Raw genomic sequence first — 13,655 nt, 5'->3', positions numbered from 1 at the left:
AAATTTAAAAGATGTTTTGCCCTCTCGAGGAACACTCAGCAGTGCCTGACGGTATCTGGAGTTCGAATGAGTGGCGCAGTTGGCATGTCCTGGGTAGAGGCCAGGGATGCTGCACACCCGTCCACAACAAAACATCACCTGCCTCCAAATGCCAGAGTCCTGGCCCTGAGATCCTGATTTAGAACCGTCAATGCTTGAAGCACAAAGTTTTGTCCTCACCCTGGTTTCAAAACATAATCCCTTTGGTCAAAGTAAAGGAGGCTCCAGGTTCTCTGCACTCCTCACAGACTCATGCATGCAATGGTTCTACTTTGGCATTCAGGGTACAGCCCTGAAAACCCTGCAGGAGAATAATTCACCACTGAGTAAGTTACAAGCTTAAAAGAAACATAGGGCATGGGACTTACATTCATGAATAAACCTGAAAAGGTTTTCTTTTGTTGTTTTAGCTAATATCAAATGTGTATTACAATCTATTGAGATAATATTAGGCTGGGTATGGTGGCTCATGCCTGTAATCCCAGCGCTTTTGAAGGCTGAGGTGAGAGGATCGCTTGAGCCCAGGAGTTCAAGATTAGCTTAGGCAACAGAGTGAGACCACCTCTCTACAAAAAAATAAGAAAAACTAGCTGGGCGTGATGGTACATGCCTGTAGTTCCATCTACTTGGGTGACTGACGGAGGAGGACCATTTAAGCCAGGAGTTCATGGCTACAGTGAGCTGTGATTTCAACACTACAACCCCAGCCTAGGTAATAGAGTGAGACCCTATCTATAAAGAAAATAAAGATAATATCAATGGTATTGTATATATTTTATAGTAGTCATAACAGGTATGGCATAATTAGTTTCTACTTATTAATCCTTGCCTGCTAAAAATCTTTCAAGATTGCTGGTGCAGTGGTTCACACCTGTAATCGTAGGAGTCTGGGAGGCCAAGGTAGGTGGATTGCTTGAGCTCAAGAGTTTGAGACCAGCATGAGCAAGACCAAGACCTCATCTCTACTAAAAACAGAAAAAGTGAGGCAAGAGATCTCTTGAGCCTAAGAGCTTGAGGTTGCTGTGAGCAACGATGTCAAGGCACTCTATTCCAGGTGCCAGAATGAGACTCTGTCTCAAAAAAAAAAAAAAAAAAAAAACTTTCAAGATCACCTTTTCCTCAGAGCTTTAAATAGATGCTCTAGTACAGTTAAACTTATTCCTTCATTTAATTAGTACTATTTCCTGGACACCTATTCTGTGAACTGTCCTAAAGCCTGGGGAGAGGACGGTGAACACAGCATCAAGCCATCGCTCTTGAGGAGCTTCCATTCTAGTAGAGAGCTAGGAAAGAAAACAGACGAACAGTATAAAGGTCAGATTGTGGGAGGTGCCTGCCACCCAGAAAATAAAATGCAGGGATACGGCCAACAGTGGCTGGCTGGCTGTTTTCAAACGATTTGCTCAAGGAAGGCCTCCATGTGCGAAGACATTTAAGATAAGGTGACCTAAATGTCATGGAGGAATCAGCTATACAAGGAAAGGCTATTCCAGGCAGAAGGAGGACAAAGTAGAAGACCCCAAGATATGAACAGACCTAGCACGTCCAAGGTAAAGAGAGCCAGTGTGGCCAGAAGGGAGGGGAAGCGACAAGGGGCAGGAGAGACAGGTGGTGCCCAGGGGTGAGGAAGCTTGGGGGTCCTGGTTGGCCACACAGTTGGACTTTAAAAGCAACAGGAAGTACGTGCAGGTTCCACATCCTTGTCACATGACATGACCCATCACAGCTCAGGATGTAAGCAGCTGACATGAAGATGAGATCTGCAGAGCTGGAGAGAAGTGGACAGCATTGGGCGTTTTTGAAGGAGAAGACCAGGCATGCTGACACATTAGATGTGGTTAAGACACACGACATACTGATGTGCTGAGAAAGAGAAGAATCACAGATAACTCCTGAAGGCTTATCTTGAGCAACCAGGCAGATGATAATGCCAAGTAAGAGAAGCAGGTTTAAGGACTGTAAATAAAATGACCCGCCATCCTAGTTTGCCTGGGACGGCAGAGTTTCCTAGAATGTGGGAGGGAATTAACATGTTAAAACTATGAAAGTTCCAGGAAACCAGGATGAGCTGCCTACCCTAGACACACACCAGAGCTCTTTGTCAACCACAGTTGAGTGGAGTCAACTAAACATCAACATGAGAAAAGGGCAGTTGGAAATACAAGTCTGCAGGAAGTCTGAGCTGGAGCAACCGAACGGGAAGACAATATTTAAAATCATGGAGCTAGATGACCCTTCAGCGAGAACAGGTGATGGCCCAGGACAGAGCTGGCCTTAAGACATTCAAGTCTGCCGGGCTCTCTATCTATACATCACTGCCCATCAGATTTATGATTCCGATTCCATGTTTTGATTCTTGCTTTCCAAAACTTTTGAGCTACCTACCTTAAACTACTTGCTTAAAGCTTCAGCTCTTACTACTCCACTCACACCATTTCTGATGTCCTCTCCTGGGAGTCACTGAAGAGCCTCACTGCATGAGACAGGCTTATTGTCCATCATGCCCATTTTCTTACCCAAAACTTCACTGCAAAAAAAATCCCATCACTACAAGCAAATGTTTGGCCTCCTTCTTCCTATTCCCAATCCTGCTACCCCCTTCTCTAATTATCTTCAACGAGCATAACCCTCAACCTCAAAGAATAAAACTCTCACAACTGAGGAACAGGGATACAGACAGAAAGGAGTCAACAAAAATGCTCTGAAGGAGAGTTTCGACTGAGAGGGGCCACTGTTCAGCAGTTAGTCACCTTGAAAAGATTCCTAACACCCTTGGCTGCAACTAACTGTGTACACCGGAATTCACAAAAATGAACAATTACCACAGTGACTCAACACATGGCTCATTAAACTACGGATTCATACTATGTGTCTAGTGACCTACTTCAAGAAAATGGATAGAAACCTCCCACTGGACAATGTGTCATTGGGAAATACCAAATGTTTATAGCTGACCTTCAAATCTAACTCTGTCCGGCCAATATGGGCAGAGACAGTAACAATAAATAAAACATCAAAAATGTAGCTAATTAAGCTGGCTGTGTTCCCTTCCTCGTGGGGGCCTGGTGTGAAAACAGCAGCCTCCGTGCTAGTGTACGCAGCCTGTTGCTCGTATTGGTTGCTCTAAGGGTCCTTGAAGCGTCCTTTCTGATATACGTTCATGTGCTGTCCCCAGTCTAAGCTCCAGACAGGTGTGTGTCATGCCTTTGGAAAACCCCAGGGCACGGTGGCCAGGGTTCACACTGGCCAAATAATTATGTCCATCCACATCAAACTACAGAACAAGGAGCACATGACTGAGGTCCTATGCAAAGCCAAGGTCAAGTTCCCTGGCCTCCAGAGGATTCGGGCTTTACCCCCATGAGTTTGAAGACACGGTGGCTGAGAAGGAGCTCATCCCAGATGGGGTCAAACAGATCCCTAACCCTGGCCCCCTGCACTCATGAGGGCTTCCACTGCATTGTACCATCATGCGTGCTGACCAATAAATCCTACTTCCTGTTCCCCCCCAACCCTAAAAATAAAAAAAATCAAAAGCGGTCCTGGAGCTTGGATTGGCTGTCAGCAGAATTACCAGGCTCCCCTATAGGGGAGCCCTTCTTCTGTGAGGGTTAGGGAGAAGAAGAAATCTTAGGAAAAAGGGAAAGTTCCACCAGGTAAGTCTGTCCCATAAAAAATAACTGGATAGTGGCTCATGGCTGAGTGGGAGGCTGAGGCAGGAGGATCACTTGAACCCAAGAGTTTGAGGCCAGCCTGAGCAATGCAGACAAACTTGTTATTACTTAATGGAATGTACAGATTTCTAACCTTATTCTGAAGCACAATAAAGCTACAGAAATAGTCACATTTAATGGATTCTAAGTAGTACATATTTGTCCAAAAGAAGAAATACATAATTTAATTTGTGTATTTTTAAAATGCCTTTAATTGTTTCACCTTCATTCCAATCACACAGCCTCTACATTTGCAATGAAGACATTCACAGTTTCAAGATGTAATTATCTGAAAATAACTTTTAGTTGGTACGTCTTCAAAAAAAAAATGTGTTCTGTGATGTCATTAGGGCTTTGAAAGGATAAGCAGAGCTATTGAATAAGAGAGGCAATCTGGCAAGAGAGATGAAGCAGCAGACACTGTTTGAGCGAAGAAATGGAACGAAAAAGCCACAGCAGGAATCCTGAAGTGCAGCTCACCAGCACTCACTGCCCAAGAGACAGTAACAAGTCAGAGAGCCGTCCTTGTGGCTGAGGGGCACAGATGCCCCCAAAGGAGTATTTCAACAAAAAAAGGTCTGGAAAATTGGTGCAATACAAAATTATTTTCATAATAAAAAAATCAATCCAGTAATGAAATATAAGACACGTATGAACAAAAAACTTCAGTGAGCGGTTCATTCAGAAACTTTTTTTTTTTTGACTTTCAGACACATATAAATTTCTACAGAGTTTCTAAAGATAACAAGTTACTACCAGTGTGAGCTAAAGAGATATTAGGGGTGCTCTTTACACAAAAATTACATGGAGCACAAAGCAAAGAGCACCACAGCATAATCATGACAACTACGTTTCTGGAGGGACTTGGAAATTTTGCCTAGAGAGATGACATGAAAACAATTTGAGGACAGGTATAACCACACGTTTAAAAAAAAGAAAAAAAAAAAAGGAGAGCCAATCCCTACTCTTGGGTGACTGAGCATGAGGAGGACAGAGGAGAGGTGGCCTCTTCTCTGACCCCCAGCAGACCTTCCTTCTAAGGAAGTCCTGGGAACTGTCCATTCTTTGAAAGCTTTACAGTGAGCTCTGCTGAGACCGAAACCAGGTCCCCAAAACCTGTGTAGCTTCAGACACTAACACGGTTAGTTGCATAGTACCTGCTCAATAATTATTTGGCAATGGGGGAAATGTAATAATATCAGAAGCAAAGGAAAGCCCAGGAATATGTAGATAGAGCACTGACTTGAAAATTAGGCAATCACAAAATTATAGGGCTTTAACAGTAGAAGGCACAGTGTAAAAAATGTGTATAAAACTTAACAGTAAAACAAGGTCGCCTGTTTCTACAACTTTCAGCTGGCATGGTACTCAAAGTTCTGGCTTGTTTAATAAGGCTAGAAAAAGACATTTTAAAAGGTATAAAGATGGGAAAGGAAGAAGGAATTCGCAGGCATCAATCTTGATGATACACATCTGTCGATAATGTCCACACATGATGATAGAAGGAGCAACTGAATTTCGGAGGCTTGCGGGATAGCAAGTCAGTATATAAACAGCAACTGTATGCCTGTAGACCAGCAAATGAACAACAAAATTTGAAGAACTATATATAAGAGCATAAAGCATCCAATACATCTAATCCATGTAAAATATGCATAAAACCTCTCTACTGAAAATTACAAAACGTTCCTGAGAGAAATTAAGTGAAGAGGCTCATGGATGGGAAGACTCAGTATTACTAAAATGACTCTTTTTCTCCACAAATTGAAAAACAGATTTAGTGAAACCTCATTCAAAATTGAACATGTTTTTATAAAAATAAATGATTCTAAAATTTATAAGAAAATGGAAAAGATCTATAATACTCAAAGCAATTAAAGTATGAGAATGAAGTTGGAGGACTTAAGTACCTTATTTCAAGCCTTATTACGAAGCTACAGTGCTCAAGACAGTGTACACTTGACATGAGAACAGACAAATAGGACAGAGGAACAGGAGAGACTCACACATTATTGGTCAACTGTTTTCTTCTTTCATGACACCAACTCAGCTCAACAGGAGAGCAGTCTTTTCAACAAATGGTATGAGATCAGCGGTTCTCAACCTCTGGGTCGAGACCCACAGGAACTGTATTAAAGGGCCACGGCCTTAGGAAGGTTGAGAACCACTGTACTAGATAACATATGAGAAATAGCAAAAGTAACCCTCTACAGCAGTGGTTCTCAACCTTCCTAATGCCGGGAGCCTTTAATACAATTCCTATGGGTCACAACCCACAGGTTGAGAATCTCTGCTTTTCATATGTAAAAAAGTTAGAGATGCTTAGTCAACCTAAATGTAAAACCCAGCCTAAAGCTTCTTGAAATAAACACAGACAAGTATCTTCCTAATACTGGATAAGCAAAGATTTCTTAGAAAATATACAAGCACTAGAATTAGACTTTCTGTTCGTCATTGAGAAAATGAATTGGCAAGCTACACAACAGGGAAAAATATTCATAATACATGCATCTGACTAAGAAATCATACCTAGAATATGATACTACTATATATGTAATATACATAAACTCTTTCAAACCAACAATAAAAAGATGCTAATTATTTAGCAAAACAGTTAAGACTTGAAAAAGACAGTTGGCAAAAAAAAAGCTGGCCACATGAATGGCTAATAAACACATGAAAAGATGTTCAAAATCAATAGCAGAAAAACCAAATTAAAAATCACAAGATATGCTCACCTGAATGGCTAAAAGTTTTTTTAAAACTGCTAATACCAAATGATGGTAAGAAATATGAATAACTAGAATCCTTATTGTTGCTGCAACTATAAAACGGCGTAACCATTTTGGAAAAAGTTAAGCAGTTTCTTACAGAGTATAACAGGTATCTACCCTATGATGTAATAATTCTGTTCCTAGTTATTATCCAAGACAAAGAAACTGTATGTCCACAAAAGGACTTATACAAGACAGTTTATAGAAACTGTATTCAACTCAAGTCTTTAAAACACTTAAGAGCTATGCTTTTTTATTTTTTAAATCTTTTTAGAAATGGGGTCTCACTCTGTTATGCAACCTGATGGCACAATCATGGTTCACGGCAGCCTCAAACTCTTCAGCTCAAGTGTCCTCCCACCTCAGCCTCCTGAGTAGCTAAGCCCACACCATCACATCCTGCTAATTTTTAAATTTTTTTTATAGAGACAGGATCTCACTATCATCACACAGGCTAGTCTCAAACTTTTAGCCTCAAGTGATCCTCCTGCCTCAGCCTTCCAAGGCTTGAGCCACCCCACCCAGCCCAAGATCTATGCATTTTATTGGATATATATTATGTCTAAATTCAAGAAGATTTTTAAGAGTAAAGATAAAAGAGTGACAGAGTAACCTCTTCCTCTTCTACTTTTTGTTATCCCCAAACTGAATTCAAGAAGAAAGAGAATAAGAAAGATATGGGGGGGGGGGTGTCAGTGTTTGCTTAAGAACAAGACAAGGCTGGGGCACATTCACAGACACAGAACAAGCATGAAGAGACGGAGAGGGAGGAGGGAATGGAATCCCACGACTGGAGAATTCACATCCCAGAGAAGGGAGAGAGACTAGGAAAGAGAAGGAAGAGCTCAGCTGTGGAAAGGAGCAGGGCTTCATAAAGGATGGCAAAAGCACCAAGCCAAGAATGGAGAATAAGAGAAATGAAGGAGCTGGGCCAAGTACTCTCCACAAGTAGGTTCATTCTCCAACGGGTTGCATCCATGGGCTTGCCTAAAGCTGTTTTTGATTCCTTCCTCTCCCTCAACCCACAGTCAATTAATTACCACTGATTCTTAGGTTTTCTTTTCTTTTCTTTTTTTCTGAAACAGAGTCTCACTCTGTTGCCCTGCGTAGAGTATCATAACATCGCAGTTCACAACAACCTCAAACTCCTGGGCTCCAATGATCCTCCTGCCTCAGCCTCTTGAGTACCTTGGACTACAGGCACCCACCATGACGTCCGGCTAGTTTTAAAATATTAAAATATTTTAGTTTTTCTATTTTTAGCAGAGACGGGGTCTCACTCTTGCACAGGCTGGTCTTGAACTCCTGACCTCAAGTGATCCACCCACCTTGGCCTCTCAGAGTGCTAGGATTACAGGTGTGAGTCACCTTGCCCAGCCAATTCTTAGGTGGTTTTAATTCTTTTGTGCCCTTCATTGGGAAATGTACTACATGGGCAGCCTTAAGTTACCACTGTGCAATGGCTATAGCACTTGTCTCAAGTAAAGAGACAAGAGGCAAAGGGCTAGATTCTTTCTCTTGAATGATGTATGCATTGTGTCAACACAGATTAACTTTCATAGAAAGGAATATGCACCAACCTGTCTATTTCCTGTGCTCTTTAAATGACCTGTTTCACTACTTTCAACAAATAACTATGCCTCTGAGCTTTTATTTACTTATCCTTAAAATGGAGGCATCATACCCATAATGTTGAGTAGAATCCTGATATTAGTCAGACATTCTAATATGAAATGTGTGCTCAAGGTTGATTTACTCATCTACAGGCAGAATTTAGCTACTGATATATGATTCAATAAAGGAGCTAATTCATCTCATATGGAATAATAAATTACTCCTACCAGAGATAGGGAGAAAAAATTATCTTCCATGTTGCATGAAAAGTTTCTGATTGCCATGTTAGAACTAGACTCTCTTTTCTCTCTGTATTACAGTACTCTTTTTGAATGCTATATGCTATCATCCTAATTTCAAACGATGTAATGCCTAAACAACCATGTCTCTTCAAGGAGAATTCTGTCCTAAGAACACTTAGGAAAAGATATCACTTCCAACATAACTGACATAACCCTTGTTTTTGTCATCCCTAACTGTAACACTGTACTTTTTAAAACCCTGAAATTCCCGAAAACGAATTCTGTGAATCAGCTTTATCGGCCTTTCATAGTATTTTGATTTCAACGTACGTGTATATGGCAAAGAAGCGACAACGTGCACTCAGAAATGTCCCTCTCATCAGGCAGTCTCACAGTACACGCGGTAATCAGTCCAGCTTCCCCCTCAGCAGAACAAGCTGCTGACAGTTAGCGATTAGTGTTCTGAAACAATTCCAAAAGGCCTGTCAATGCAAACTACCGCCAGCTACGAGGAATGTCAAATCTCTGTGATACGGTATTTTTAGACCTCCCCATCAGAGTCAACACAGGTTTACTATAAAATGCAAGAAAATGCTTGTGACGAGGAGCCGCTGCCAGGTGGGAAGCCCGTTCAGGCCTCCTTCCAAACGCGAGAAGGCCCCAGTGCCCAGGGAGGCGCCCGTTCAGATGATACATAGCAGCAGAGGCGGCCTCTCTTCACTCGGGGCACTGCTGACGATACAGACGACAGCAGCTCCCCTTTCTAGCTATAGTAACATACTTCACTCCTCGGTTAGTCTAGGAGCGAGGGGAAGGAAATGCTCCCCTTCCTTGATTCTCTCTGCAAGTAGGTCATTAAGTATGAAATGTAAGATTTCCTTAAGTGCTAAGGTGACAGCTGACGTCTCTAACATCTCAATGACACTTTTTGTTTCATTTCTATTGCAAAGGTACGTCATTCTTTCAAATGCAGGGTTTTTGCTTGTGATTATCTTTCAAATCTTAGAGAAATTTTTGTGAAACTGGGTAAGTTAAAAATTCGTGTTATTTTGGAATGAGTTCCATTGGGGAACCAATGCAGCACAGACAGCTGGAAATATCAACAAAGCACTTGGGAAGGATGAGGGTTAATGAGCACACAGGGCATCAGTGGACTGTGAAGTTCCATGCTGGTAATTTTAATCTTGAGAATAAGCCACACAGACACCCTGAGACCACGGTGGATAACGATGAGCTAAAAGCTGTAGTGGAAGCGAATTCATCTTAACCTACTAGCAAATTAGCAGCAAGGTTTCAAGTTACTCCCACAACGTATCAGACCACTTGAACCAAATCAGGGAGGGAAAGAAGCGGATAGATGGGTTCCTCGCGAATGACGTGAGCATTAGAAGAAAACTCTTCCTGACGCTTGCCTTTACTTACTGTCACGACATAAAGGCGAACCATTTCTACACTGTATTGTTACGTGTCATGAAAAATGGATTCTTTTTAAGAGTCCCAAGCCTTCAGCACAATGGTTGGACAAAGATGAAATGCCCACAGTCCAAAACCAAGTATTGTAGAACCTCTGTAAGTTGACTACACAAAGCGTTGTAACAAACTGGTTGACAAACAGAGGTGGTCAACATTAGGAACTAGACCTTAGTGTATATGGTGCATTTCTGGTCTCTGAAAATTAGGTCATGGAAGGAGGCCGTCAGTGTAGGGAGGTAGTCACCTATGGAGGTTGTACTGTAGTTATCAAAAAAAGCTGATAGTGTCTGTTTGGTGGTCTAGAGCTGGCATTATCCACTACAGCTTCATGAGAGCTGGTCAGTCCACTATGGTGGACGTCTACTACCAGCAGCTGGACAAAACGAGGGTGCTTCTGATTAAACAGCCAGATTGGTCAACTGAGACAGGCCAACCCTCTTGCCAGACAACACTTGACCACATGTGGCATAAACAAAACTGCTCTCTCATCTATCTTATTCACCAGATGTTGCACCAACTGACTACCACTTCTTCTAGGCTTTAGACCACTTCTTGTGAGGAAAAATAAATCCAATTCTCAACAAGCTGTGGAAAACGCCTTTCGTGGTTCATCATGCTCACTCTCCCGGCTTCTTGCTGCTGGTACACACGAGCTACCGTTAAGATGGGAAAACTCTGTCGAAGGTTTAGGCACATCCTTGGACTAATTGTACTGCTTCTTGTTTGAGATATAATAAACTAAACTTCTGATTATAATCAGACATTTCATATTTAATGTCCTAACATCAAAGCCTATTTTTTCCTGTAGTCTGGGTCGACATCGCTCCCAGAGAAGAGGTCTTCATATCAGTAGGTGCAAACTGAAAAGCGTAAGGGAAGAGAATTAAATCACAAAACCAAAAGCAGTGTTCTGTATAAAGCCCAACGAAGGTGTAAGTCCATCAGTCAGAGAAACAGTCCTCTCTCTGAATAAGAAGTGAGACTCAGACTTTGATGTCCGGTATTTTTAACGTGGCCAAGAACCTCGTGGTCATTGCCAATAGAAACCATATATAAAGCACAGTGACCCTTCAATTTGTAAATATAATGACTAATAGCTTACTTTAATGCGATTTATTCAATGTGCAAAGAGTTTTCCTTTGCAAAAGGTCCAACCAGGTAAAAGCTGGACTAATTTTTTTTTTAAAAAGGCTATTCCCTGGAACAGTATTGTCAAAAGCAGCCCTTCTAACAGAGGCCACTCAGGCAGAGAATTATTTTTTATTTTTTTTGAGACAGAGCCTCAAGCTATCCCCCTGGGTAGAGTGCCGTGGCTTCACAGCTCACAGCAACCTCCAGCTCCTGGGCTCAAGCGAGTCTCCTGCCTCAGCCTCCCAAGTAGCTGGGACTATAGGTGCCCGCCACAATGCCTGGCTATTTTTTGGTTGCAGCCGTCATTGTTGTTTGGCGGGTCTGGGGACTGGATTTGAACCCGCCACCTTAGGTGTATGTGGCTGGTGCCTTAGCCACTTGAGCCACAGGCGCTGAGCCTCAGGCAGAGAATTATTAACAGCAATACCCTCTCCCATTAAGAAGCTTTACAACTTATGATACAGTAGGTTTTGTGTTCATTATCTGGTTTGGAAAAATGGACCAAGGAGAAGCAAGGACTGCAGAGACCTTGAACATGGGCACCAAAGTCCTCCAACAGACCTCATGGCCTTATAAAGATCCTGGGCAAAACAATGCAGCTCTCTGATCTTAGGGGGGAAAAGTAACAAAAAGGACATGATGCCTCTTCTTTTGTGCTGAAAAACAGCTACGAAACAGTAACTAAGGAGCTATTTTGCACACCGCTCTGTCCTCCCAGATTTGAGAGTGACACAGCCTGACTGCAGTTAGCACTGTGCACGCTCAGGACCAAAACGATCTGCAAAACAAAGACCATAATGACTACTTAAGAAACCAGATTTTCTTTCTTTTTGGTCATTTGTCAAACATTCAAACTTACAGAAATGGGCCTATTTTGCCCCCTTTGTATCCAGAAATACCAGAAAACACACTCAACCAAAAAGCAAGATGACTCTGCCTCTATCTTGAAATTAGGCCAAAAGTGAGCTTGACCATGAAGCTTAGAAACCTGGTATAGGTCAGAACAATCTGAAGCAGCAAACCAGAGGAAGCAGAAGAGAAATCCTCCAGTCTGACGCCGCCCTGCCAGCTTCACAGATTTACCCACTTTGCTAGCAAAGGACGACGGCGCTGGGTACCAAGTACAAGGATTACTCCTAAAGCAATCATTCCAAGCTCTGGTTCACCACCACCTCTAGAGGAGTCCAGAAATCCAGGAATGTGGCAAAATTTCAGAAGAAAATCTGAATTCTCCTAGTTTATGGACGACTGAAAAAATGTAAGAAAGAGCTGAAAATCAGTCTCCTGGAAGCTAGATGACAAATCGACTTTTAACAAAGAGAAAATACCTTCTCCCTCCTACTGAGAAAAAGATCTTAGTGTCTAACAGTTCATAAGAAGATTTGATTAAAAATAAAGTGTTCTGCCTATTTCAGAGCCTCCTCACAGAATTAATGAAGTTGAGAAATTCATGTGGTAGAATATTAGAAAGGCTATTTTAAGGAGAGAGTGAGGCTCTCCCTGCCCCGTTAACAAGTTACCAAGTCAGCCAATCTTTGTACTAAGAAAAACAAGCAGTGGTGACAAGTTAGTTCAAACACTGGCCTCATACCTTGATTAGAAAATGGTAGTTACCTGGTGGGATTCAAGACAATACAAAACCAGGTGAAGGAACAACGGCTGATTTTACTTTTTAAGACTACGAATTCTTCACCTGAACTCTTTTGTCTAATTGGCTTCCTAGATGTCAGCCTGAACTTGATTTTACTCCCACTTCCACTTAAAAGACAGTCAAACTTCTCTCTCAAGAAAAAAGAAAGGGCTAGACATAGTGGCTCATGCCTATAATCCTAGCACTTTGAGAGGCTGAGGCAAGAGGATCACTTGAGGCCACATGTTTGAGGCCAACCTGGACAATAACCAGACAACTCACCCTCCCCACTCCATCTTTAAAAAAAAAAAAAAAACAAAAACAAAGCCAGGCGTGGTGGCACCTGCCTATAGTCCCAGCTGAGGCAGGAGGAGTGTGTGAGCCCAGAAGTTGGGGTGGAGGCTGCAGGCTGCAGTGAACTCTAACCTGGGCAAAAAACAGGACGGGGAGAGAGAAGGAAATGAAGCTGGGGGTAGCCCACTCTCAAGGAATGAAAATGCGGAACGGGAGGCCAGGTGAAAACAATCTCAATCTCCTGAAACAAGGTTACACTACAATTTCCTGTAAAACAAAAACCCATCAATCTTTTCATAGTTTCAGTCTCCCACTGATTACGAGATCATGTTGCAACTTGTTAAGAATTCAAAGAGCAAATAAACACATGGGAATGAGTCCTTTATTTATGTCACTACATTAGGGCAGAGAATAGTTAAATGAAATAAATCTAACAAATGGGCGGTGCCTGTGGCTCAGTGAGTAGGGCGCTGGCCCCATATACTAAGGGTGGCGGGTTCAAACTTGGCCCTGGCCAAAACTGCAACAAAAAAATAGCTGTGTTGTGGCGGGTGCCTATAGTCCCAACTACTTGGGAGGCTAAGGCAAGAGAATTGCCTGAGCCCAAGAGCTGGAGGTTGCTGTGAACTGTGATGCCACAGCACTCTACCGAAGGCAACAAAATGAGACTCTGTCTCTAACAAAAAAAAAAAATTAATGAATGCTATGTAAGAATGCTACACGATTCCCAACACTGTGGATAAAG

General features: G+C 42.2%; 1 protein-coding gene and 1 pseudogene across 10 annotated transcripts in view; one reads left to right on the top strand and one right to left on the bottom strand.

Moving 5' to 3' along the window:
* The window catches only part of SIPA1L1 (signal induced proliferation associated 1 like 1), a 385,188-nt gene that overhangs the window by 190,586 nt on the left and 180,947 nt on the right, over positions 1 to 13,655 (bottom strand). The gene's annotated exons all lie outside the window — the stretch shown is intronic.
* Positions 3,059 to 3,183, top strand: LOC111721881 (annotated as a pseudogene).

The sequence above is a fragment of the Otolemur garnettii genome, unplaced genomic scaffold (genome assembly GCF_000181295.1).
Source record: "Otolemur garnettii isolate 467f Iridium unplaced genomic scaffold, OtoGar3 scaffold00196, whole genome shotgun sequence".
In the NCBI taxonomy this organism is placed as follows: Eukaryota; Metazoa; Chordata; class Mammalia; order Primates; family Galagidae; genus Otolemur; species Otolemur garnettii.
The sequence above is the reverse complement of the archived record's forward strand: the minus strand, read 5'-3'. Positions and strand labels throughout refer to the sequence as shown.